General features: G+C 39.9%; 1 protein-coding gene, 1 long non-coding RNA gene and 2 pseudogenes across 3 annotated transcripts in view; 1 reads left to right on the top strand and 3 right to left on the bottom strand.

Moving 5' to 3' along the window:
* The window catches only part of LOC132377892 (contactin-4-like), a 1,978,611-nt gene that overhangs the window by 1,916,527 nt on the left and 34,084 nt on the right, over nucleotides 1-28,000 (top strand). The gene's annotated exons all lie outside the window — the stretch shown is intronic.
* LOC132377894 (uncharacterized) lies at nucleotides 1,497-27,088 on the bottom strand. Of its 2 annotated transcripts, XR_009506829.1 has the most exons (4): nucleotides 26,969-27,088; nucleotides 14,690-14,766; nucleotides 4,902-5,227; nucleotides 1,498-4,802 (listed from the first exon to the last, which is right to left on the bottom strand). It is a non-coding gene; the product is annotated as an uncharacterized LOC132377894 (long non-coding RNA). The 2 variants fall into 2 exon arrangements; XR_009506828.1 differs by having other exon boundaries at nucleotides 1,497-5,227.
* Nucleotides 21,308-27,161, bottom strand: LOC132377893 (Y-box-binding protein 1-like; annotated as a pseudogene).
* On the bottom strand, nucleotides 25,513-25,631 carry LOC132378179 (5S ribosomal RNA; annotated as a pseudogene).

Below are 28,000 nucleotides of genomic sequence, written 5' to 3'. Positions count from 1 at the left end.
CAGATCCCCCCTTTTCCAGCCCTTTATCTCTTTCACCAATCAACTTCTCAGTTCTTTATTTCACCCCTCCCCATCTCCCAGTTTCACCTACCATCTACCACCTTGAACTCCTTCCTCCCCTTCCCCACCTTCTTGATCTAACTTCTTATCTATTTTTTCCAGTCCTAATGAAGGGGCTCAGCCCAAAACATCAAATGTTTACTATTTTCCATAAAGGCTGCCTGGCCTGCTGAGCTCCTCCAGCATTTTGTTTGTGTTGTGAGGAAGAATTTTTTAGCCAGAAGATAGTGAATCTGTGTAATTCATTGCCACTGATGGCTGTGGAGGCCAAGACATTGGATATATTTAAAGTGGAGGTTAATTGAGTTTTGATTAGTCAGGGCAGGAAGAAGGCAGGAGAATGTGGTTGAAGGGGATAGTAAATCAGTAATGATGGAATGGCAGAGTAGATTCTGGGCTGAATGGCCTAATTCTGCTCCTTTGTTTTATGATTTTATGATATCACCATGGTGATACTGTTATTGATGTTGGTTTATTTTGTCACACATATCAAAATACAGTGAAAAGCTTGTCTTGCAAACTGTTCATACAGATCAAATCATTACACAGTGATATCACTGACAGTCCACACTCAGAAGTCAAGCTCAAGGTTCAAACAAACAGTATGCCTCAGGGACTGTGGCTTGTAGGTGACAGAATCCAGCACTTCTGTCAGAAAAGTTTACCAGTATTGAAATGTCTTTGACATTCACTGAGGTAAATAAAACTACTAAAAACTGTAGAAGGTAGAAAAAAGTCATCATTGGCACATTAAAACACAGCATTAAAAATAAGAACTAAACAAAATAGAACTAATTTAGGATAAATTCTTTGCAGGACAAGGCTTTAAACCAGATATGAGTAAAGGGTGAGTGTAGATGACAGTGGTATTGTTGGATCTGGAGATAATGATAATGATACCATAATAATGACTCCAGATGGTTTTTCAGAAATCAGGAGTGAAGCATGAATCTTGTGGTTACAGCATTTTATTAGGTATTCATAACAAGAAAATAACAATAACCAAGCTGATCTATAGAAAGCTGAAGAAAGAAGACCAAGGAAAGTAAAAGAACAAATAAGTTGTTAAACGGGTGATTATATAAGCAAGCTCAAAGAAACTTAAAGTGCAATAAAAATAACAAACTAGACCCTAATCCAACAGGGGAAACATGATAGGTGTGTGCTGCATGATCTGTCGTTCCGTAAACTTTTTCTGTCCTGCTGTTGAGAATTCCAATTAAATCAATCGGCTCTGGTTCTACATTGGGTCTGTCTGGCAAATGATTGTCGAGGTGATTACCCAGCATAATGTTTGGGAGTCCGCTTGTGTTTCGGCTCTGTCATTTATAATTAAGCAAATCTCAGCAAGTGAGTAACTCCAAGTCTTGACCTTAGTTCTGTGGAAGTAGCTGAATATTGGCAGTTTCCTTCAGAACTGTGGACCACAGTCTGGAAGGTTAAACTCATAGACACCTCAATCATTCACAAATCAGCGCTTTGGGAGATGCAGTTACACTTCTTTAATCCAGTGATATTACTGAAATACATTATTTCTTGACCAGAATATCTTGAATCAAATTTTCAACCATTGATTAAATGGAAAAGCCTTTTCCAAGCAAGTCCTCTCAAAAATCAGTGGTGAATCTTCCTAATCAAGCCATAGTTCAAAGAACTTAAAGCATTGTCATGTTTTCACTCTCTCTTACAGTTTGCCCATGAAAACTAATTGTAAAACAATGAGCACTAAAATATTTCAAGAACAAACTGAAAAATATGCATTTCAATTTTCAGTCACACTTAAACAAAGGCAAGTTGTAAGGTACTGTAAACATTCCATTTCTCCATACATTGTAAATAAGTGCACAGGACAGACTTTACACAGGTCACTTTATATGTATGCCCTTAAATCAGCTTAGTATTTGAAAAACAAATTAGCTCAACTAGTTTGAAGCCATCATATAGCATACAGTAGGAAAGTCAAAATGCTTGACATGCAGAAGGTCATTTTGGCAGTAAAGACTGACATCATCACAATAGACAGTTTGCTCATACAAGCAGAATAATTACTGAGGAATTTGAAAAAGATAAATGCTTAATGGATCTTGTGTTTCAATATATAGCAAGAATATAAATGTTAGAAAATAAGAAAATTTAAAAGCCACACCAGAAAATATGTAAATTGAAATTTGAGACAATGTATTAGACATCTCTACTGATTTTAGACTTCATCTACTCCTAATAAAAGTGTAGACAATTAATTTATATACATGAAGAATCTCAATGGATTTGTCAGCAGTTCCTTGATCAGCCTTGATGTTTACATCCATGAGAATGTAGGATTGTCTCTGTGCTTTCAGTAACTTGCTAAAACTATTATGGTGTATTTCCAAGCACAATGAGTTATGTCTCTTTAACTTCCATCATAAATCTTGAATTATTCCTTTCCAGTGCACATTGCATTGAATAAAATTAAAACAAATCAGTTTATTGAAGCCATCATTGAATGTTTATTTTCATTAAATATATAACATTAATTCATTTCATTTTCTAAATCAGTGCTCTGGAGTTAATTTCAGAGACATTCCAAAAAAAAACCAAGGCAGAAGTTAATTGATCAAAACGAACTTGTGTTACTTAAAATGTGATGAATGGAACCACAAGGAAAGCTCCAATATCACAAATAATGTCATTTTAGTACAAGACTGGCTATGTTGCTTGAGCTTGATTTTTATCCTGTTGATTTTCCAAGGAAAGGCTGTACTACACTAAACTAAGTTTGGCTATCAATAAGAAGATGTAATTTGGCCGTTTTGTGGATTCAGAGATTTTTATTTAGAGATACAGCACAGAAGAGGCCCTTCTGGTTCCTTGAGCCACATCACTTAGCAACCCCCGATTGAACCCTAACCAATTTACAATTACGGATTAACCCACTAACTGGTACGTCTTTGTACTGTAGAAGGAAACTGGTGCACCCAGAGAAAACTCACGCATTCCATGGGGAGAACAGTGGACGCAGGGATTGAATCCTGAATTCTAATGCTCAGAGCTGTAATAACATTGCACTAACCACGATACTAACCACAATACTAATAAGGCACCAGATAAGATCATTCATTGGGTTAATTTGGTCATTGATTAATTGGAGAAGATGCTTATTTGGTATAACTCTTAAAGTACAAAAATTAATTGAGAAAATAGCTGGTATTCCCTCTGTTTATTTGGGGCACTATGCCACTTAATTGGGACAGGAGGCTGTTTCCAAACAGTTTCTAACTAGCATCAGTCGCATGCAATTGTGAGGCCATTAGACACTACACCATGCTTAAACCGAACAGTTTTTAAATAACATCAGTTGTGTTCAAAAAGCAGGGATTTTTGTAAGTGATAGTTGCAAGAAATAAGCATTAAGACAATTCAGAACAGTTCTGCTCACTGCAGTTTCTATTGTTCAGGCTTGGAGATGACAGAAACAGCAAAGGAATAAAAATAAAATGATTTCACTACCTCACAAATTAGGAGCTATGAAGAATTTAAGGTATTGATCATCCTCCAGAGTGTTACAGTGAAAATGAAGATTTGGAGTATCTCTCAGGATGTGATCATCATAAGCATTGTCTAAAGACAGTCCAACATCTGAACTAGGTATCTGTGCTGATTTTGTTTAGTTATGATCAATCAAAAGAAGACGGCAATATACACTAGATTAATTCCTCCATCGATAACTACCAGGAACTAATACACAGTTTTATAGTTCTGTAGTGGTATTGGTAGCATTCTAACATGCTCTGTATTTCATTTACATACCTAATTTCTTACTCAGTTAAATGGTAAATTTAAAAAATATATTTTTAAACTATTTCAGTGAAACTTTGTCTGATTGGGGCAATAACTTAATTGGGCCAAAATGTACAGGTCCCACTGTCCCAATTAACTAGAATCCACTATACATGTGTTCAAATGTATTTGAGATTGTGCCCATCTGCATCTCACTACAAAGATATCTGATTATTTTCTGCATTTGGAATCTTGAGAGTTGGTACCAGACATTCTGAAGTATAAACCACAGTTCCTTTCTCTGCTTTTGACAATTGTAACTAGAGTACATCTCACAAAGCCTTCTGATCCATGAACCATCACTCCAAGAATCTGTTGTTTTCTATTCTCATGCCCAGAAACAATAGCATTCCCATGTGCATGTTGATAGATCTCCCCCGACTCCCCACTATCCATTACATCAGTACTGTCAATTTGCTGTTATGACATTAACACTTAGGGAAAGGTGTATTCTTCCAGCTATGATTTTCATCCTGATGAAAGCATATTGATTTGAAATGTTAGCTAACAATTGGAAAACAGGTGTATTTTCTCTTTTACATTAAATATTGTGATCTTATCCCAGCCAGTTGTGACCTCTGGAAATTAAGTGAAGTTCATGGGATAATATCCTTGACTAAGACTTCAACCTATCATTAAGTTAGATACCATCAAGAGCTTGTTGATGATGTATTATCATTAACGCTGCATCCACACTACACCAGATAAATCCGTAACCGAAGCTTTTTCTCTTTGTTATTACTCTCCGACCACACGAAAACAACGTTTTTGTCCCCCGAAACCAGAGCTTTCCAGAAACGCTTTCCAGGGTGGGTATTTTTGAAAATGCTGCTCGGGCAGATCAGTGTGGATGGGGTAACCTGAGACTTCTGAAAACGTTGACAGACGGCAGCGCGCTATTTCATTGTCTTCCTGAACCCAACCTAACAATTTCAGAACAGACGGCAATGAGACTGAAGCCAGAAGAGTTAGAAATGTACTCACCAAATATCATAACTTACTGAATAAATAAGTATACTCACTTTGCCCTGTTTTCTGTCCTTGCTCGTATGAAGGTGGTTTACCTATTTATGCAAGTACTTGTCTGACAGTAGATGTGTAACAGCCTAATGTAACATTGTATGGAAATACAAGATAACATTGATGCAGACATGCTTTATACAGTTAACAAGGTGTTTTATTAATGCAACAGAGTTAGTCAGTTTTTCAATGTTCGTCGTCAGCCAGGCCAATCTGTCTGTGAACTCCCTGTTGGTTGCCTCCGTGCACTCCAGTATTTGTTTTATTTTACTTTTAAGTCCTCCTGCATGATAGCCAACAGCTGTCCATCGTTTTAAGTTTTTCTAGTCTGTAACAAACAAACACACAGTTTTACAGCGAGATTCGACACTAAACATGTCGCTTGTTTTCGGTAGATGTGTCCGGCACATGCCCAGTAAGAGGAGATATGCCGAAATCTCTGTTTCAATGTGTATAGTGATATTTTCAAAAATGCTTAGTGTGGATGCCTATCGTTTTTACGCAAAATTATCCGGTCTAGTGTGGATGTAGCCTAAATCATGCTCTTGTAGCATTGGAGGAAGTCATTTAGTGGTCACGCATGTGCTGTTCTTCAAAAGAGCTGCTCAGTTTGGCACATTGCCCTTTCTGCCCCATAGGCTTCCAAATGACTTCCCTTCCACCCCCATCCCACTCCAGGAACATGGGTCAGTTTTCTTTCGGATCCACACATTCAGACGGTGCATTCCAGGATTTCTTTTCATTTGATTTTTAATTCTTCAATTAATTATGCCTTTAAAATCTGGTCTCTGACTATGGAAGTTAATGCTTCAGATGTTTCAGACATAATAATCAGATGTGTAAAAGAGATTGGGGAGGGGGTTACACTACTAATCAAAGAGAATGTCATAGCAACACTTAAGCACTTAGAGAGGATATCCTGTTGGCTCAACCAGTGAAGCAATATGGGTAGAGTTCAGGAATAAGAAAGATGCAGTATCCATGATCAGGTTGTAGGCCTCTTAAGTAGCCAGCTGGATAGAGGAACAGTTATATAATCCACTGAGAGAAAGATGTAAAAGCAACAGGGTAATTATAGTTGGGTGACTGTAACTTCCTTAACTCTTACTCACGTTGTATCAATGGCTTAGATGGTGCAGAATTTGTCTGGTGCAGGCAGGGAAGTTTCAGGTCAATCATCCAACCAGGGAAAAGGCCATACTGGAATTTATAATGGCAAATTATCCAGGCCAGATAATCAATATTTAAGTGGAAAGGCATGCTGTGATCTGTGCTCACAGCTCTGGATGTTTTCGGATGGGTATGGATAAGACAGAGCCTTGCCAGAAAGAGCTCAATCAGGGAAGGCTAATTACAGTTGTATTAGGCAGGAGCAGCGGAGAGTCAATTGGCAATGGCTGTTGTTGGTTACATGAAAATCATTTAAAAACCAGCTAGTCCAGTTCAGAACCAACATATTCCTATGAGGAGGAAAGGTAAGGATAACAAGTTTCCTAGGAATCTTGGATAGTGAGGTGTTGAAAATTTAAAAAGAATCATGTTTAAGTTTCAGAAAGCTAAAATCAGACAGTGCATTTGAGGAGTATAAAAGGAGGAGAGAACTTAATCGGGGAATCAGGAGGGCTAAAAGGAGCCATGGAATGTCTTTGGCAGGTAGAAATAATGCAAAAAATGTTGGCCTGGAGGCAGAGGAAGTATATGTACTGATAGTGAAATAAAGTATGGATATGCAGATATTCAAGGGCATATTGATATCAAGAAAGAGGTGGTACTTGAAGAACATTAAGGTGAATATCCCCAGATCCTGGTGGAATCTATCCCAGGTAATGAAAAGACACAAGCGGGAGATTACTGGGCCCCAGATAGAGATCTTATTTTAGAATTCAATAGGTTTATTTGATGTCAGCGAAATGTATACAATATACATCCTGAAATTCTTTTAACGCCATTATTCACATGCAAGATCCCAGAGGACGGGAGAATTACCAATGTTGTTTCTGTTTCAGAAGGGCAATAGAGGCGAAGCAAAAAAACTATAGGCCAATGAGCCTTATATCAATGGTAGGAAAATTATTGAACAAGATTGTTTGTGATAATAAAATCATAGACTTCGGAATAGTAAAATGCATATGTTACAGACAATTGGGTTTTAGAAGAAGGATAAAGGTGATTGATCAGGGCAGGGCAGTAGAAGTTGTTTATATGGATTTCATTAAAGCTTGCAACAAGGACCCTTATGGTAGGCTTAACTAAAAGATGGAATCTATAGAGCCTTTGTAGATTGGATTCAAAATTGGCCTGGCAACAGAAGACAGAAGTTAGTGATGCAATGGTGTTATTCTGATTGTAGATCTGTGACCACAGGTGTTTCACAAAGGACCTTTGATTTTGAAAATGTTGGTGAGCTGAATACTACCTTCGCAGACTACACAAAGACTGGCAGAGTTGTGAATAGTGAGCAAAGTTGTCAAAGGATTCAGCAGGGTATAGACCAACTGGACACAGGAGCAGAGAAATGGAAGATAGAGTTTAATCTAGACAAGTGTAATGGGTTGCAATTTGGGAGATCAATTTCAAGAGGAAAGGATTCAGTAAATGGCAGGACCCTAAGGAGTAGAGTTCTTGGGTTCAAATCCATAGCTCCCTGAAAATAGCAACTCAAGCTTAAAAATACATACGTCATAATTGCCACCGTCAATTAGGAACCTCAGTATAAAAATCAGGAAATCATATTCTGGCTCAGTAAGTCTTTAATCGGCCACTTTTGGAGTAGTGTGTGCCAGTGATGGGGCAAGTGAAATTGAGTGGTTATCCCCTTTGATTCAAGTATCTGATGGTTGAGGGGAAATAACTGTTCCTGAAACTGGTGGTGTGAACCCTGAGGCTCCTGTACATTACTCCTAATGGCAGCAGGGGAAGAGAGCATGTACTGGATGGTGGGGGTCCCTGATGATGGATGCTGCTTTCCTATGACAGTGTTTCATGTAGATGCGCTCAATGGTGGGGAGGGCTTAACCCCTGATGGACCAGGCCAAATCCAGTACCTTTTCTCGGATTTTCCATTCTGCATTAGTGTTTCTATACCAGGTTGAGATGCAGCCCATCAGTATACTCTCCCTACACATGGTTAGAAGTTTGTCAAAGTTTTAGATGTCATGCTGCATCTTCACAAATTCCTAAGGAAGTGGAGGCACTGCTGTGCTTTCCTTGCTGAGCCCAGGACTGGTCCTCCAAGATAATAACTCTGAGGAAATTAGATTGGCATCATAGTCAGCACAGACACTGAGGGCCAAAGGGCCTGTTTCTCTATTCTACGGTTCTATATTCTTTGTTAACACAGCAGAAGTCATTCATCCCTGGCACCATCCAGTAAATCACTGTGCCCTCTGGGCCATGAATTTCCTGAAGTGTGGTGGGTTTAAGTAGTGTTAAAATACAACAGCAGCAACTAAAGTAGGACATGTAATTTTTTGCTTTGTTTTGTTTTTTAGTGCTTCTGCTTCCTTATCCATTGCCTCCTTTATCTCCTCCGCTCGTCCTGCTATTTGCAAAGATTTGTGAATGTACTCTCCCATGTCAAATATCCTTGTTTTGCATTGCTCCAGCCCTATTCACTGCTTCATTATGGGGCAGATCTTCCACTTAAGAACTAATGCAAAATAAAATGCAATGACCCAATATAATTGAGAGTTAGCTGGAGAAACCATTGCTGTGCTAATGAACACTTCATGGAGTCCAGGAACTGTGCAAGCTGGAAAATCTGCCCAATTAAACTGCACCAGGTTAGCCAGCAAAAAGCTCAGCAAGTCCCTTTGATATAAATAGGAAGAAGTTGAAAGTGGGAGAAAGATAGCCATATCTTTTTGTTTGTTTATTTTATTTAGTTTAAATATATTTAATTATTCTTAAGAGTGTTTCTTTTCATAAGATTTTTTTAAATGTTATTTCTGTTCTGCAATGTACAGCACTAGGCTTCAACAAACAACCAGCAGCCAGCCTGCCAGAGAAAGTTTGTCCCCCAGACTACACTGGAAGAAACAGTGTAGTCCAAGTGTAAGTGACTGGTGAGCTTGTGTGACTCACCTCTCAACCAGAACCATTACCTTTTTGATTATTCTCCCTTCTGTGTTGTTTCTTTCAAAGTAAGAAAGGCTTAACTGAATTATATTCCATTGCAATATTGGACCTGATTGTCTCCAAAATATGCTCAGGTGATACTTAAAATGAAGCCCCATGGACCTCAACGCATCTTGAACCATAACTTTATTTATGTCTTTAGGTTCCATGAACATATGTTCAAAAGCCTTATCCAGTTACATATATCACCAGTCTGAGACACTGCCCAATTGACCATATCTGCTTTCCTCAGCTTCCGAAAATCGCCATCAATCAGATTCATGAAATTTCATGCTACATTCTCATGCTCAGACACTTACCTCTGGTTCAAGCCTCATACCTATATTTCACAGTTTGTGTACAACGCCAGCCATCCAACCATGCGATTCCTGCTGACTGGCACCTTTACTTCGATTTAACTAGATAATCTAAATTACACTGAATTCTGCTCACCCTGCTTTGTCTCTGCAAATTCTACCTTGATCATTCTCAACAGGTATGCTTGCCATATATCTTTTGGCTAGAATTTAAAATCTGATCATTTGCTAACCAGAACAGCTTCTTCCTTTTTCCCTGACCTAAACTTGTCATGATCTTGTGCACCTCTCTCAGGTTTCCTTTCAACTTACTTTTCACAAAGTACACAATTCAGCTTCTCCATATTGGCTTTACAACTGAGAGCTCCCCATACTGGATGGAAGAAAATCACTAAATGTTTTCTAAATCATCTTCCTATCCTTACTGAAAGTAAGATGATCGGAATCAAAAGCAATACTTTACCCTTGGTGTCAGTTTGTGAAATTTGAACTTAACTTTTCTGCTGTTGTACTTTTGTATCTGCTAAGGAATTCCAGGCTCTCAAATATTTTACTGACCATTTCTTCAACATGCCCTCCCACTTTCAAAGATTTATGCACATGTATATTGTTTCTCAGGACAGTACAGCAGGTGTACTCTAGTGATCACTATATGTGGATGAGCAGGTAAAGTGTACATATTTGTAAATATGTAATGAGTGTGTAAATATGGTGATCAGTAAAGTGGATAATAAGTCTGCAAGAGAAAGCTCAGCTAATTCAATAAAGGGACAAGTGGTGGGTAAAATTTAATACAGAGAATATGAAGTTATGAGAGAGAGAATGAGGAAAAATAATGTAGATTAATTGGCACAATTCTGAATAGTGCAGAGAAGCAGTGGAATCTAATTTGTACATCTGTGTACAGTGAATCCTTGAAAGTGGAAGAGCACGTTGAACTGGAGAATTGAGATTGAAAATGGTAGCACTGTCGTCAGATCTATGTAACATGCTAATTAATGCCATGTTGTGCCTCAACTTCTTACATGCGGTTGTCAATAGCACTATTATGTGCTGACACATTAACCAATCTTGTATCTAGAAAGTCCAGAACATCTTGTGATGTGTTATGAAACTGAAAAGGAATGATAGAAGTTCATTATGCTTTTTTTTATTGATCCAAGTAAGGAGGCACTGTGGCACAGCTGGTAAATCTGCTGCTTCATAGGTCAAGCAACTGACCTTCAATACTGACCTCCAGTGTTATCTATGTGGAGTTTGCATGGTTTTCCTCTAGATGTTCTAGTTTCCCCTTGCAGTGCAAAATGTGTGGGTTAGTGGCCACTTAAAGTCGCCCCCAGTGTGTAGGTAAGTGATAGAATCTGAGAGGGAATTTGATGAGACTGTGGTAAGAATAAAACAGATTAGGGTGAAATTAGTGTTTTTTAAAAAAAAGGTTATTTAGTGGTTGCCTCAGACTCAGTGGTACAAGCTGTATATCTCTGTAACTCTGTGACAATCAAGAGTATTGTATGTGCCACACAGGATGCACAGCTATTTCCTAAATTCTAATTTAGAATTAGTTGGAAGAAAATTATCTCTGTGAAAGGATATTATTTTCAATTCTCAAACTTCTCTGGTGTTACATTTAGTTGTGAGGTACATAATCACATTGTCCTTTTTTTGTAACTAAAGTGTTAATTAGTTTAAAATCTGTATAAAAATCAGTGGATATATTAGATGATGGCACGCTAAACACAGAATTGGTCTAAAGTTTGACATGGACATCTAATTAACATTGTGTCAGGTGAGCGAATGGAATGAATGACAATCTGTGCCCCTGAGACTTCAAAATATTCTAATTCCCCTCAGGCATAAAGTGCCCTTTCATAGCGTGCATTCACACAAAAGGTTTTTCGAATACCTGATGGAATTCCAATCAAAGTAACTGTTGGCACATAGATAGGAATCTATTTGCTGTCAGTTCTACCAGAGTCTGGTAGAAGAATGTAATATCTGTTCAGACAAGGATGGCTTTTATAATCTCAACTCAAGCATTTCAATCCTGTTCTTCAATTTTATGCCACTGCTAAATTTACGAAGAGTCGCTGAGAGGTTACCTGCTGCTGATCCTTTGCACAGCTGGAGACTAATAGGCTCTGATTCCAGCTCGAATCAACAAAGAAAAGAAAATAAAGGTGCTGCTCTGTGGCCTAAAGCAGTTGATTCCAGCAGCTTCTGAATAAAAGGGACCATATTTAATCATCCACCAGATATGGATACATAAATCTCAATGTGCCATTGGACAATTTTTGCAAAGCACGTTGTATGTCAACTTCATGCTGCATGCTCAGTTAAATGGGTGGGTTGATTGCCTGGGTGCTCCAGCAGTGGGATAGTATTGGAACAGGCTTGCTTTACTTTAAACAAGCCTGCATCATGGAGTTTATTAAGTGTGTTCAGGAATGTTTCCCCAGATGTAGAGGGTCCCACTTGGGAGAGGGCAAAGCTTGAGTTACTCTTGGGAAATGGGGTAGGACAAGGGACTGAGGTGTTAATGAGGAGTATTTTGGAACCAATGCCACAGTTCTAATAGTTTTAAATTAGTTATGAAATGGACAGATCTGGTTCACAGGTTAAATTCCTAAAATGGTGCAAGGTAAATTTTGACAGTATCAGAAAGGTACTGGGTGGATTGGACTGGGTTGCTTGCAGGCAAAGGGATGTCAGGCATGTGGGAGACTTAAAAGTGGCTTTACAGGTGTTTGAGATCTGCATACTTTTTTAGAGAAGAGAAAGGCTAGCAGGAATAGGGAACTCTGGTAGACAGGGGGTATTGAGTCTCTGATCAGGAGAAACATGTAGGAATGGGTCAGCTATGAGCAACTGGGATCAAGTGATTTCCTGGAGTTCAAGTTCAACTGTCATTCAACCATATATGAATATTCATGAATGCAGTCAAATGGAACAGCGTCATTCCATTGTCAAAGTACAAAATGCAGCAACAGTCATTCACAGCACAAGGCATATATTACACATATAGAACAGCAGTAAAATACAGTTGCACACAAAATATAGTCCAAGTCCCTGACACCATGAATGTTGCAGCAGTCTGCAAGCAAACACAATACATTTTGTCTTCTGCTGAGTGAACACCTGAGAACAGCACTGACTCTGGCTTGGTTGCTGCGCCACACTTCCTCCAGTGAACCACAGCAATTCTGAACCCCCTCTCCTGGGGGGCTGCAAATAGGCAACACCACAGTTTGTTTAGTCTTCACTGTGGCCAAGGCCAGGCAGCTGCCCCACCATCCACCCCAACATTCACCAGTAAAACCCTGAATCGAACTTGCAGCATTCCACATTACCAACGTCAAACAGGGTTTTGAGATCACAGGAAAAGTGACTAAAACAATCGCTCGCTGTTAGACTGTACTCCACCTTCACACACCAGTGCCTTCTCTGACACAGACAGCAGCAAAATCCACACCATGTTCAGCTCCTTCAGCTTCTCCACCAATGAGCAATTCGCTGACGGGGTAGACCCAACAGAGCCTTGTGATTGCAACAAATACATTTAAAAAAGACAATAAAACCCTTGGCCCCACGGAAGCCAGTGCATCCGAGTGTACTGCCATTTTACCAGAAGACCAAGTACAGGGGATGCAGGAGTGTACGTAAGAAGGAAATCAGAAGAGTAAAAAGCAGCATGAGATAGCTTTGACATAAAAGATAAAAAATAATCCAAAGAGATTTTGTAAGTGTTTTAAAGGAAGCTAGTAACCAGAGAGAGAATAGGGTCCCTGAAGACCAAAGTGGACATCGCCGTGTGGAACCACAGGACGTGAGCGAGGTGCTCAATGCAGATATGGTATGTCCTCTGGTGAGACACTGGGGATAAGTGGCCTACAATACGCAATCACTTAGGAACTCACATTCAGGAAATGCAGGTGAGCTCATTTTAGAATTAAACTAAATGTTCACTTGTGGCTTTAAGAGCAGAATCTCAAAACAACATTTAACTAGACTCTATTCTGATTGTGCTCCCCTCTTTCCCACCCATTAGTTTGCCCAGTGAGACTGTAAATCTGTTTAAAATGAGGGCTTCATTTGCTTTTGGATTGGTATCCTTACCATCATCTTGGTGGTCAAAAATTGAAGTTTGGTTCTGTTAACCCCTTGGTCAGGTAAATTCTCTGTCATTTTAATTGTCTACTCACCAGGTTTCCTCAGAGATGTTTGAATTAAGATCACTCCCTCAACATCTCCATATTTCAGTCAGTGTGACTGGACCAATATTTGCAGAGGAAGAATGAAGACAGGCAGTGCAACCAAAATGGGACATGAAAAGAAAAGAACTGTAACAGCCTGAAATCAGATACGAAAATAGAGTAGTTTGGAAACACGAAGTAAGTCAGCCAGTATCTATGAAAAGCAAGTAAGCAGTTCAGGCCAAAACCCCTTCATCAGAACTGGAAAAAATATGAAAGATTAACGTTTGTCTGTCTTCATTTGTCATATTTACATCAATGACCAGCACATTCTGGGGATGTGCTGGCGGCACCCCTCAAATGTCGCCATGCTTCCAATGCTAACGTTCAGGAACATTTCCACAATTTGCTAACCCATATGGCTAACACAAGAGGGCACAGTTTTAAGATGCTTGGAAGTAGGTACAGAGGAGATGTCAGGGGTAGGTTTTTTTACTCAGAGAGTGGTGAGTGCATGGAATGGGCTGCCAGTGACGGTGCTAGAGGCGAATACAATGGGGTCTTTTAAGAGACTCCTGGATACGTACATGGAGCTTAGAAAAAGAATGGTCTATGGGTAAGCCTAGGAAATTTCTAAAATAAGTACATGTTCAGCACAGCATTGTGGGCCAAAGGGCCTGAATTCTGCTGTAGGTTTTCTATGTTTCTATATATGTCTTTGGAATTTGGGAGCAAACCTGGGCACCTGGAAGAAACTGACAAATCACAGGGAGAACATACAATCTCTTTATAGATAGTGCTGGGAATTAAACTTTGACCTTCCAATCACTGGCGCTGTAAGGCATTACATTAACCGCTGTGCTACCGTACTGCCCAACGTCCACGGTGCTGTAACATTTTAAATGGCATATTGAAACAAAGAGACCTGCACAGACATTGGAAGTTGCAAGATCAATTGAAAAGTGTTTTAAAAAGTACATTGGATCATTCATTTTATTAAAAGAAAAATAGTGTTTTAAAGCAGGGCAGTTTTGATTAATGTTCATAAACACATCAGGCGTTAGCTGGGGTATTGAACTTATTTCTGTGAGAACTTCCCTAATAATTCCAAGGCCTTGGAGAAGTTACAAACAGAATTTTTAGATAGCATGATGCTGTTTGACTCACTCATTGAATTCCTCCAGCAGTTTGTCCTTTTGCTCCAGATCCCAGCTTTCGTAGCTTTTTGTGTTTCCATGATTGTTCTACTTAGAGAGGAGAAGGTTAAGAGGAATCTTAATAGAGGTGTTTAAAATCATGTTAAAATCAGAAAAGTAAGGAGGAGCCTTTCCCTTGACAAGGTTTTCAGTAGCCAGAGGGGACATATTTAAGGTGATTGGTAAAAATCAGAAATGTCACATGAAATTAATATTTTCACTGTGAGCTATGACTTTTATGAGAGTTGTTGAGTAGATTCTTTATAATATTCCAATAAATGTTGAGTAAATAGGCTAAGATAAAATTACAAGATCATAGAAAAATGAAAGGAAATAGCATTTATCTGGCACAACAGCTGCACCATCAAAATTGCTGAATTGTTATTCTATAATATTCTGACTCAGAGTGAATTTCAGACCAATGACATTAATTGATTGCACGGAGATTTTGGGTAAACATTGAGCACATTAATCCGGCATTCAGTTCTGACTAGAGTCGAGAAAAAGGTGACTGAGTATTAATGTTCTATAACATTGATGCCAACAGTCAGATTTAGAAAAGTAACATACAAGTAACTCTTTTGGAAATTTGAAGAGCACTCCAAACCTAGAGAGAGAGAGAGAGAGAGAGAGAGAGAGAGAGAGAGAGAGAGAGAGGAGACAACAAACCTTAGTCTATGAATTCAAGAAACTCAGCAAGATTCAGAAAAGCTAAGCCATTGTTTGCAAAATAGGATCAACTCAGTTTTGCACAAATACAGAAGGTGTATTAACGAAGGAGATAGCCCCAGGCAGTAAATTATTGTTACATTACTCAGCAGAAACATGGAGAACATCTGGAATTAAGCCTCCAGGAGTTTGAAACAAGATGAAAACATTGTTGGTGTAAGGAAATCATTGTTTAATTTACTGGAGGCCAGGAAGAAGGTATGCAGTGAAATCTTGCAAAGGTTACCCAAAATGCGTAATTTAAATTAATTCTTCAGGATTGTTGGACATATCTTAAAAGTTCATCCAAGCTGTCTTTAAGATGACAGCTCCCATTAATAAATTCCTTCTGTGCATGTGTGTGTTATCCAGCAAAATTTAGAAAATTAATTCTTTGATCAAAGCAATTTCCAGAGAGTGAAGGATCATTTCTGATATAGATCAAGTGAGCCAAATAATCAGATCCAGTCCAATTCCTTTATGACGTACAGTGTGCGTCTAAGCACACAAAATGGCAATTAAGTTCTAACTGTAACACAGGTAAAAGAATATGAAAAAGTATAGTTGTTAATTGAAATTCATTTCATTGGCTTTGTATCTGTACTCGGCACAATGACAATAAAGTTGAATCTAATCTAATCTGGACTTTCTGATATGAAGAATGTTAAATATCATGTTCCAGTAAATGGAATTAATTACTACTTTAACTAATCTCAGAATGTAAATCTCTTTGGCATGATCAATATATTTTGCTCATCCCAACTCCCTTAAGAAGGTGGTGTTTTGCCTTCATGATTTGCTCTATCTGAAGTGAAATATTTATATTTATTGAGATACAACATGGAATAGACCCTTCTGGCATTTTGAGCCATGCCACTCAACAACCCCTGACATAACCCTAGCTTAATCACGGGTGAATTTACAATGACCAGTTAACTTACAAACCGCTGCATCTTTGGACTGTGGGAGGAAACCAGAGCACCCAGAGGAAACACACACATTCCATGGGGAGGATATGCAGACTCCTTACAGATGATGTCAGAGTTGAACTCTGAACTCCGATGCCCCAAGCAGTAATAGCGCCGTGCTAACCGCTGCTCCACCATGGCGCCCCATGGTTGATGAATAAGAAGCTTTACAATTTCAACCTAGCAAACCTAATGGAGTGCTGATACACTTCTATCATAGAGCTTGAGGGTGGTGGCATTCCCATATGTTTACTCCCTTGACCTTGGGTCACAACAGATGCCAGACTGCTGTTGAAATCCCGTGTGCACTATTTTATTGACTGTATGCAGCTCTGCCATGTTTAAGAATAAAGAAGGCTATTTTGTCTGGATTAAAGTAGTGAAAAAACAAGAATTTTAATAAAGTATAGCCAGTTGAGCAGTAAATGTACCTTCACAGTTTAGGAAGGGTTTCCAGTGTTTGTTCTTGAATCTCTGTGAGCTGGATGAAATTTTCATTTAGGTACAAAACTACTTGAGATATTTTTATCCCATGTAATATCAGTGGTATGTATAAGAAAATTGTATGAGGATAGGACAATTGGAATAAAAACTTTCATTTTTAATCTAAAGAAATAAATTAACTTGGCTATTAACTCTACATTATTAGAATTTTGAATTAGTCTTATTCTGTAATGAAAATATTTAATTTTTAAGTGGTTCAGGAAGATCCACCTTTTCAAAATCACAGAGGAAAAGAATACTGGTGAAATTTTAGGTTTTCTTTCAAAATTAGTGTTTCCATAGTTGTAAGAATAAGTTAATAAACAGCAAGTAAAGCTAACACTTAGTAATTTGTTCAGATGAAACCATGATAATGTGATAAATAAACCAGGGTAAAACTAATAAAAGACAAACTCGGGGTTGTTGTCTGGAGCATGCAATCTGTGGAATAGATTTTGCATATGCAGTAATGATTTCAAAACTATGGAAAGAAGGGCTGGATGCTATTGGTGCCAGGGGTTGGGAAGGGATGTTTAGGAAGGATGAGAAGACCAGGAAGTCACTCTCTCGGAAAGGGGTAGGGACAATAATATATAGATGGTAATAGAATTTTGTTGCAGCTGCTGGAAAAGACAAAGGATGATGTGTTGGATGTGGAGGCTAATAGAGTGAAAGGTGAGGATTAGGTGAACTCTATCTCCATTCTATCTGGAGGATCCAATCTTTGCACTCACCTCCCCCCTCTTTTCTCCATCTGCATTTTCTTTTGTCCCTCTTTCCCCTCTCTCTCTCTTTGTTTGCCTCCATCATTCAACTGCACAGACTCCCAACCCCAATCATGCTCCCCTGCACTACCTGAAATAACCTGTCCATCATCATAAACCCCTCCTCAATCAACTAATCATCTTAGACTTCTTTCTCACCGCTCCCCTTCTCTTCTTTATACTGGCCATATTGCCTCTCCACTCTCAATCCTGATGCATGGTTTTGGCCCCAAATGTTGGCAATTACTTTCCTCCCACAGATGCTACTGACCCACTGAGTTCTTCCAGCAGATCGTTTGTTGCTCCAGATTCTAGCAGCTGCAAGCTCCTCTGTTTCCTTTGTTTTCACCAAATTTTGTTTCTAATTTTTCATTTAATTAAGATTCATGTCTCTTTTCATGTCTTGATCTTCTTTGTGGTGTGGATAATATTTCCATTACAATAGTGAATCCATTTGTTCAGATCTTAAATTGCAGTTATAATGATGCAGAAATATTTGCAATCTGTTCTTTAAATCTGATAGCAACTTCTGGCATTTGCAAATGTGCACATGAGCACACATCCAAATATCCAAAACTGCTGTGTGGCACTTTTCTTCTCCACAGAGTGCTTTGCTACATTTGGAAATGCCATAAAATTTGCATTCATTTTAAGCACTGTCTGCTCTATAAAAACCATAGAAAATGCAAAGATTTGTTAAGTGAGTTATTATGACCATTAAGATATAGGTCACTGTGTATAGAGTGTCTGGCAATGGAAAACTTCTTTCACGTGTGGATCTCATTTCCTCAGAATATCATTTAAGGCTAATCTTTAAGCATATTTTAATGGAGCTTTTACATTAAAGTATTTAATTTAAGAGTTAAACAAATTTTGGAATTTTAAATTCTTTTCTGCCTGTGAGAACTCTTTCCTTTGACTGGTTTCTTCAGCAACTGCCTAATCACTGGTCCCAATAGTTCCCTTCAAGCTAGTACTTGATTACTAATCACAATAGAAATGGCTAAAACCATGACATGGGATCCGCTTAATCGTTATGGGCTGTGTCTTCCATTTACTGCAGAGTGGTACTTTCAAGGCACCAGGCCTTGAAATATTTCAAAATATTTCAAAATATTATCAAAATATTTCAAAGGAGTATAATCATGCCAAAAACTGATAGTAAACCAAGGAAATAGGCATTACGCTGTTTGATTAAGACAAAGCCAATTAGGTATATTTTAAAGAATTTTAAATGAGTCAGGGATGGGAAGTTTCACATAACTTAGACAACAGCCACCATAACCTTTCTGTTGTCATCCAAGAGATTTTTTGCAACTTCTTTGGAAGTATTTGAATGTTATATCAAGTTGCATTTTTGTTTCTCACTGTTAAATGCATTTAGTAAATAACATGAATATTTATTTTTAAATAATATATCACACCATATTTACAATTAGAATTCTAATACAGAGCTTCTCAAAAAGAAAACAGTAGCAGGTTTCAATTAAATATGCTAAATTGTCACCTATCAATATTTGTAATATAGTTATAATATTCCCCGTAATAATTTCCAAGTGTATTCCATAAAGGTCGCATTTGATGTGTATATTTTACTGGCTTCACTTCTCTTGGCAAAAACAATATAAAAAACAATTCTAGTTAATGACATCCCCTTTGGCTAGGTGGTGAGTCTTATACATTTAAATACCAGAGATTCAAAATGAACTTGCGTGGCTGGACAAATACAGATTTTATCTGGAGCATAAGGGTTGCCAGAAAATAAGTTACAAAGCAATTTTGGGTTGGAAGAATGCAACTCTTTTTTAAGCATTTAAATACAGGATTTACAACTCTCCCTCCCTCCCTCCCTAGCCTATGTAAAGAAGGAAAGTTACCAGTGTGGGTTTATTTCAGGTTAGCCTTCCCACTGTATTCCGTTAGCTACTGAGTGATACACAGTATACAATTGTACAAGACGACAAATATCTACCTATAAGTGAACAGACATAGAAATTGTCTTCTATGCCAGGCATATGTGGCGTCAGATGATGTGTCTGATTCAAAGGGATAAGGCGTCCTGTTTCAAGCAGTGTCAGAGCATAAGCATAAAGCATAAAGCCAAAGAATATCTTTGAGAAAGTGTTTCCAGTCCGTCCATGTTTGGTAAGAATCCAAACTTTAGTTCAAGACAGACACAGTTCTCTGTGTGAAATTGAGCAGCCTACTTTCCAATAAATATGACCGTGACTGGAAACGTTTGTGATCAGTATAGAATTGTGGACTTTTCTCACCTATCTAGAGGGGAAACAAACAGCCAAGATCATTGTGTATTCTCCTTGAAGTGCAATAACTGCTAATAAAATTTTAAAAAGACAACACTTCCCAACAACATTAGAATTTTAGTTGGGAAGATACTGTTATATTGAACTGGAAGTTTCCTATATTGTCAATGTGAATGATCTTTACAGATTTTCCCATTATGTAGTTAATCTACCTCTTACTGCTGATGTAATACTGCTCTGATCAGGGTCAAACAGTCTCCTGTGATTAGATATACACACTAAATCATGTTGGAAATGCACTGGAGGTTTGGAATCCGGTGGCACCTCAAAGCATCCTCAGCTCTGGACTGAATGCATTTCATTGGAATGGAGTCATTAGCATATTTTAATGAACTAAGATTGGGTTAAGTCTTTTGTTAAGTGTTCTTCATTCACTCAATGTTTATTAAGATTTTACACCAGTTTAATGTGCTTTAAAGATTTATTTCTTGCTTCTAATTATTTTTATATAATTATCCGTATCCATTTTATTTGCCCTTAAATGTCTCTGATTGTCAAGGATTTAAAAACAGTGAAATGCACCTTCAACAGCAGTGAGCTTTCAGAGGACATCATTGCAACACATCATCTGAGATTTAGTCACCACTCACCAGCTACACCTCACAGTGGAGCCACAGAGGGGAGACTGTCAATGCAATGGGCTCCACAGCATGTGAAGGTTATTACGAGTGCAGGAATCACAATGAGGATGGGATGGGTGAATGCGCCAGGTCAAACATAGTATGCCCAATAATAAATGTAAAACTGAATTGCAATTAATTAGGAAAACTGCATTTCATGCATTTGTTACCTCTGAGCTGAGCGTAACAGTATGCAAATGAAATTTCAAAACCCTTTCTAAAATGTACCATGCAACACATTTCTAATAAAATGTGGCAAGGAAAGATGCTCATTCAAGTTGTATGAGTTCACTTTTAAATTGGTCATGGGTTTTATTGGTGAGGTGTCTGAAAGCAATAATAAAGCAGCTTGGTTCCAGAAATAAAGCTGCAGAAATGTACCTAATATAATCAACTTGTTGAAATAATTACACTTCAAGGAGCTGTATCGTGTTTCAAAAGTCCAGTGAGATAATTTCCATGTGTCTCTATCTGGGCTGTCTAATGTGACTGTGATCATTTGAGTGAAATGTTTTTTTTTCCTCAATGACATTGTATTATAGATGTTGAAAATCATTATTAGTATAAAAATACATTGAGCAATTCTAACACTGTTGTTGTGTATGTGGCCGTTTACACAATATCATTAATAAAAAACGCTGGAGACTGGAGCTACATTAGCAAGGTTCTTTACTAACTAAAACTGAACTGAACACATATACAGATCAATACACGTCCAATAGCCCATGCTCAATAACGTGTTACTATGACATAAAATAGTCCCATATTATATAAAGTATATGATATACTTTTAAAAGGGAGGAGTGTATCAACTTTTTTTTATGCTAAACAAATAGAGTTTGTGTACCCTTAATGTACAAATGCCCACCCACTGTTTAATTAGTAACTTCATAATATGAAATTATAACAAAGTAACATAGTAATAATAATTATTATAATTCAAGTCTTTTGGGGGGCCTTCTCTGCCCCTCTGAGTAACATCTGTCAATAAACTTGTTTGTCTTAATACAGATTTCCACATAAAAGTCATGAAAAGTTGACCTCTGAGCACAGGGAGTTTCCATGGTCTGCTTCAAAGATGACTTGCCACCAACAAAAGTGGTTGATGATCTGCTGTCTTTCCTAGTTATTCAAAAGTCGGGGAAATCCAATGACTCACAGAAAGATCAGTACTTTACCAGTAATCTTTCAATGTTTGGTGCAGCAGATGATGGAAATCCTGTTGTTCATTCCATTGTTCTTAAGCTGCTGTTAAAGTACAGTTTTGCTGATATTAAGGATTACCTGCAGTGCTATCTGTCTGGCTCAAGAGGGAGAATTCCTTCAGATGTACATTGAGCACAAGTGTGAAAATACAATTGAAACCTTAGTTTTTTGCCAGAATTCACCTCTGTTTTGATGCTGGTTCCCAACTTTTGTTGAAAACAAGGCACATTGGCTGAGGATTCAAAATACGTATGTGCAAAAAAAAACTTTCCTGCAAAAGATTCAGTGCATGATTCTGAATGGAGGAAAAAATTGATTCAAGATTTACCTTGTGCAAAAGCTATTCTGGTTGAATGGAATTGATTTTGTCTCTCTTAAGTTTACCTTCTTCCCCAGCAACCTGGTTTTCATTTATTTCACCACCCTCAGTAATTTCTCCCTGAGGCTGGTTGCTATATTGTGGGTGGCAACCATAGCGACGACGAACAAAGTAAGGTGGGGAACGCTGTCTTCTGTAAGGAGAGTGATGTCGCTGATTTTGATCATCTTGGTTTTCTCCATCTGTTGCTGTCTCTGCTCCATCTCCTTTCTCTCCACCTTCAATGTTCTGTTGGTACTTACATGGTGGACCTCAGTGACGATAACGATTTCTGTCCGGATCATATCAGCCGCCTTGGACTGGAACTCCTCTGGGATCAGTTACATTTGCTGTTTCTGCACCATTTTCACCTTCCACTGCGTCAAACTCCACAGTTTCACCGTCTCCAACATTGTGGAGGTATTTCTGCGGGTTATTCTTTTTTTTAAATAGCTGTCTGATGTGCAAACACATCTTCCTTTGTATCATTCCTGTTGATGAACCCATATCTATTGCATACAGTGAACCACTTTACTGTTCCAGGAACCTTTATTGTGATGACTTTCTTCTCCCTGGGGTCTGTCTGTTGCTGCTGCTCGGATTGCTGCTCCGTCTTGGCCTCGCTCATGGTGTTGACGGGCTGCGTGAGGCGGTTGCGGCTCGGGCTGGTCTGAGATGGGGGGGGTCCTGCGTTCTCTCTGCTTCTTTCTTCCCTCTAATAAAATTCCTTTCCACTTTTTCCGAATCCAGTTACAGAAAATGCTCTGCATTTCACATTCCTTGCTTGTATTGTTGATCTCGATTCTGCATCCTTTTCTGATACTCCTGCACAGTGCCTTCCTGTAACTGCTGCAGCTGTCTTTTGAGAGATGTCAATTTCTCCTGGTACATCTGCTCTTTTACTTCCAGGTAGTCTTCATCATCCTGCTTATTTTCTTTTAATACAAAATTCCTTTATTACAAATGTTGGTGCTATACAATATATACAAAACAGTGACCAACACAATTACTTCACTACAAGTAGACAATACACATTAAACCAAAATGTTCCCATCCCTATCAATGATGGTATTTACACCCCACAGAGCCCAACTGTCCCGGTACGCCTCTAAGGTTGCCATGGACTGCCCGTGTTCCTTTTGAATATTTACCCGAGCATGGACACATACCCCCTAAACATTGCCAGGCACTCTGCCCAGGCAGACCCTCCCGCAACCTGTTTCCAAGACCCTCGGGTGGCTGTTTTTGCCAGCCCCAGGAGCAAGTTAACAAGGACATTCTCATCCCTCCATGCCCCTCTCCTTACTGGATGACCATATATAAATAGGGTGGGGCTAAAATGCAACCAGAAGGTGAGAAGCAACCCACACAAATACACAAAAAAGGGCTGCAGCCTCACACAGTCTATGTATACATGATACATGGTCTCCTCCAGCCCACAGAAATGACATGCAGTTGGGAGATCTGTGTACAACCTGAAGAACTCATCGCAGGACACTCCAGTCGAGATCCCCCAAGTGCATGGGAAGAACCCCCTCGTAAAGGGACTTCCAGTGTGGACCCTCCTCCCTTCCAGGTGGAAAGACCAACCACCATGGCGTGTGGACAAGGGCAAGGAAGTGGAGGGTGTGGAGCAGCAGCCCATACTGATACCTCCACCTTGCATCCCTGAATGGAACTGTGGGTGCGAAGAGAGATGGCTCAAGTTGTATGGACTCAGCTCTTGGATAAGCTTGCGGGGCCTGGGCCCGACAAGCAGCTCAGCCTGAGTCAGTCCACACACCTGAGCCGCACCGACACCCGTTGAGGTAGGGCAAGGGTCAGCCAGGACTCCGCCCTCTGCCAGAGGAGGGGATTCCCGGCCTGAGGCAACCATGTTCCAGACTCTCAGTAGGTCCTGATAGAAGCCAGGCAGACTCCGCAAAGCAGCACGGCTGATGCTCGCAGGTGGTAGCCGCATGTCTTCGTGAAGACAGCAGCCCCTCCAGAGGAAGAATGTCGCCAACATGTGTGACCTGGGATGGTGTACAGGAATCTCTGCAGAGTCCTGTACACCAGAGAGTGTATGTATGTCCCTCTGCCACTGGGAGACTCAAGACTGCTGCGGAGACCCAGTGTTTCCTGTTACCCCAGAAGAAGTCCACTAACTTACTCTGCATTCTTGCAACAAAAGGGGCAGGAGGGGCCAAGGTGACCATTCGGTACCGCAACATGGAGGCCACCAGCTGGTTTATGACCACCACCCTGCCTTGATAGGAAAGCACTCTGAGAAGGCCTGACCAGCTCCGCAGCCGAGCCATGACTTTCATCTCCAGGTTCTGCCAGTTCACCAGCTAGGTCTCCCCAGAAGGACTCAGGTAGACTCCCAGATAGAGAAGATATCTGGTGCTCCACTCAAAAGCTCTCATCTCCTCCGGCAGGGAGTTCACCTGCCACTGACCCACTAAGAGTCTGGAACATTTCGCCCAGTTGATCCTAGCAGAGGATGCCACCGAGAAAACTCCTTGGCACTTGCGCATCCTCCACAGGTCATTGGGATCTGTCATCATGAGGAGTACATCATCAGCGTAGGCCAAGAAACAAATAGGCATCCATTAGTCTTGTGAGACCATGGATTTGCACCTTAAGAGTTTGAGGCCTGGGCAGGGTTGAATGGGAGACAGGCAGTTGCCCATGCTCCGGGTCTCCCCTCTCCACATCACCAATGTTGTCCAAAGGCCGATACAGCTTGGCACCGGTGTCGTCGCAGAGCAATGTGTGTTTCAGTGTCTTGCTCAAGGACACAACATACTGCCTTAGCTGAGGCTCGAACTAGCGACCTTCAGATCATTAGACCAATGCCTTAACTACTTGACCACATGCCAACACAAAGTTAAAGTTTGTCCCAAGCCTTATAGGCTCATCAGGCTGGTGCTTACACTGATGTCCATGACGTGAAGCAACTGAGAATATGAGACTGCCCCCCCCCCCCCCGAGATAGAATGCCAGTCTATTGTGAGGTTAACCCCCAGCATTTTGCCGGGGTGAACTGGAGCAATGTGTGGTTAAGTATCTTACACAAGGGCACAACACATTGCCTTGGCTGGGGCTCGAACTCACAACCTTCAGATCACTAGTCCAACACCTTAACTATTTGGCCATGTGCCACAAAGTAACTCCTGGTAGAGGAGTCGGGGCACCGTAATGACAAGCTTTTTGCACCTATTTTTTTTTGGGTGATTGCTCATCGTACGGCATGTCTTGGACCTCTGAAACCTGGCAGAGCCAATCCCTCTCCAGGTTTTTTTTAAACGAGGCACGGATGGAAAGCATGCAAGGGAGCCAGCCAGATTTGGACTCTATGCCACCAGCCGGGTAGTATAAAGCCTACAGCACCTGGTATTCCCAGGCAGTCTCCCATCCAAGTACTAACCAGGTCTGAGCCTGCCTAGCTTCTGAGATCAGACGAGATCAGCTGTTTTCAGGCTAGTATGGCCTAAGGCTGCTTATTGGCCCTATCTGTCTCCCTGTTGATGCTGCCTAGCTCTTCCTCGTCGTTGTAATAGTGGACAATGGGTGACAGGAGAGCTGCGGGACATCATCCCCGCCAAGCTGCTCTCCTTTGTTGACACATCTAGTGCCTTGATGGTGTACCAATCCAACTGGATTTTCCTGAGCCATTCACGTCACAACAATGGTGGTCCTCCATTTTTCAGTACATAGAGGTTCAGCTGCTGTGTTTTGTCTCTGTAGGTCATTGTCACTTTAATTTTACCTTTGGGATGCACTTTCTGTCCTGTGTAAGTCTTTAGCAGTAGTAGTATGTGAGAAAACAGTCATTTGTAGTCATGTACAGAGATCACTATTAAAGCTGAGCCTGTGTCCAACTCCATTTTCAGTCTCACGCCTGCCACTCGTGGAGTGATCCTTATTACTCTTCAATCATCTGTCTCTTCCACGCTGTGAAGTTGCAGACAAGACAATTCACTTTCGTTGGAGTGGTTTTCATCAGAACTGCCTTTTCATTTTGTGTACCTTGTTGTATTTTCCTTCCTGGAGTTTCTTGTTTCTCTGTATTTTGCCCTTTTTCTGCTGTTTACTAGCTTTGCATACTCTGCCAGTGTGGCCCTGTTTGCCACAGTTTCTGCATTCTTTGTCTTTAAACCAACTGTCCTCAGGGTCATGTGACATTCCCACAACAGTAGCATCTCTTTCCTTCATTTCCGCTTGGTGACATTTTATTCGTAGCATATTCTAGATTCTGTTGTATCTCTGAAACACATCCTGCGGCTGTTTCTAATGATATTGAGATGTTTAGCGCTTTCTCAAATGTAAGGTCTTTTTCACACAGGAGCTTCTTCTGTGTGGTTTCACAGTGAAAACCACACACTAACCTGTCCCTCAATGCATATGATAGACCCGCTCCAAATTTCTGCAATTCAGCACAATATTTAGAAATGCTTTCATCTTTGCTCTGATTCCGATTGTAAAAATTTAAATCTTTCAGCGTTGACCAGTGGTTTGGGGTTTAAATGCTGTTGGAAGGTGTCTACTATTTGCCTGAACATTTTGTTAGCTGGCTTTTCAGGGGTTAACAAGCTCCGTAGCTGGCCGTTTGTTTTTGCGCCCATTACACTAAATAAAATGCTGACTTTCTTTCCTTCATTAACACTGTTAGCATCACAGTATAACTCTATTCTTTTGATAAGTTGCCCAGTCTTCAATGCCACTATCAAATGCTGCAACGGTTCCAATTAATGCCATCCTTCTTATGTGAATTTAGCCTCAGTCCCTTGTTAATTTAGCCCTGGCCCCTTGTTTTCTTTTTGACTCACGTGACCTTTTTTTTTTGCTAGCGTCGTGAGCGTACTCTGGCTAGATGCATATGTCGCACCTTTTCTCCTCTCTTCTGGGGCAGACGGACCCTCAGCCCCTGAGGTCAGCGCCGGCTGGTCTCGCCTGGATGCACCGCAGCTCTGACTGTGCAGTTTGGTCTCCCAAGGTTCCTGACTCCAGCTGAACTCCCACTTCTTTTCCAGACTCACGGCCTCAGTCAGCCTCTTCTGATTGCCGTTATCAATTAAAACACGGTGTTCCAATATGATGCAGGTTCATTATTATTGCCAATTTGTTGTGTATGTGGCCGTTTGCACAAAAATATCATTAATTAAAACACCAGAGACTGGAGCTATGTTAGCAGGGTTCTTTACTAACTAAAACTGAACTGAACACATATACAGATCAATACACGCCCAATAGCGCATGGTCAATAATGTGTTACTACAACATAAAATAGTCCCATATTATACAGTAGGCTGTATGATACAACTATCTAACTGGTTCCAAGAAACTTTTATCATAAAAGTTCGTTTGCTTGGTTGCCATGCAATTATGAATCTTTCTCTCAGAAAGGTGAATGGATTATTGCTTATATTGCTCTGACAATCTAACATTGCAAAGCCTCAAATCGCTGACAGTCTAAATGTGTTTCACATGCTGGCTTAGGACAGAAGAAACATCATCTTAATGGCAAGAGGAAAATAAACAAAATTTACATACAGCTTAAAGAATGTTGATTAACATGTTGTTTTACATTCATAGTTTGATTAAAAAGCCAAGTTTAAAATTAGATGAACATAGATCATAGAACAAAGAAATTTACAGTCCATTACAGGCCCTTTGGCATACAGTGTTGTGCTGACCATTTAACCAGCTTTAGAAACTGTCTAGAATTTCCCTAGAGCATAGCCCTCCATTTTTCTAAGCTCCATGCAACTAAGAGGCTCTTAGAAACATAGAAAACATACAGCACCATACAGGCCCTTCGGCCCACAAAGCTGTGCCGAACGTGTCCCTACCTTAGAACTACCTA

Source organism: Hypanus sabinus, chromosome 19, assembly GCF_030144855.1.
Source record: "Hypanus sabinus isolate sHypSab1 chromosome 19, sHypSab1.hap1, whole genome shotgun sequence".
NCBI classification, from domain to species: Eukaryota; Metazoa; Chordata; class Chondrichthyes; order Myliobatiformes; family Dasyatidae; genus Hypanus; species Hypanus sabinus.
This window is presented reverse-complemented; position numbering and strand designations above follow the sequence as displayed.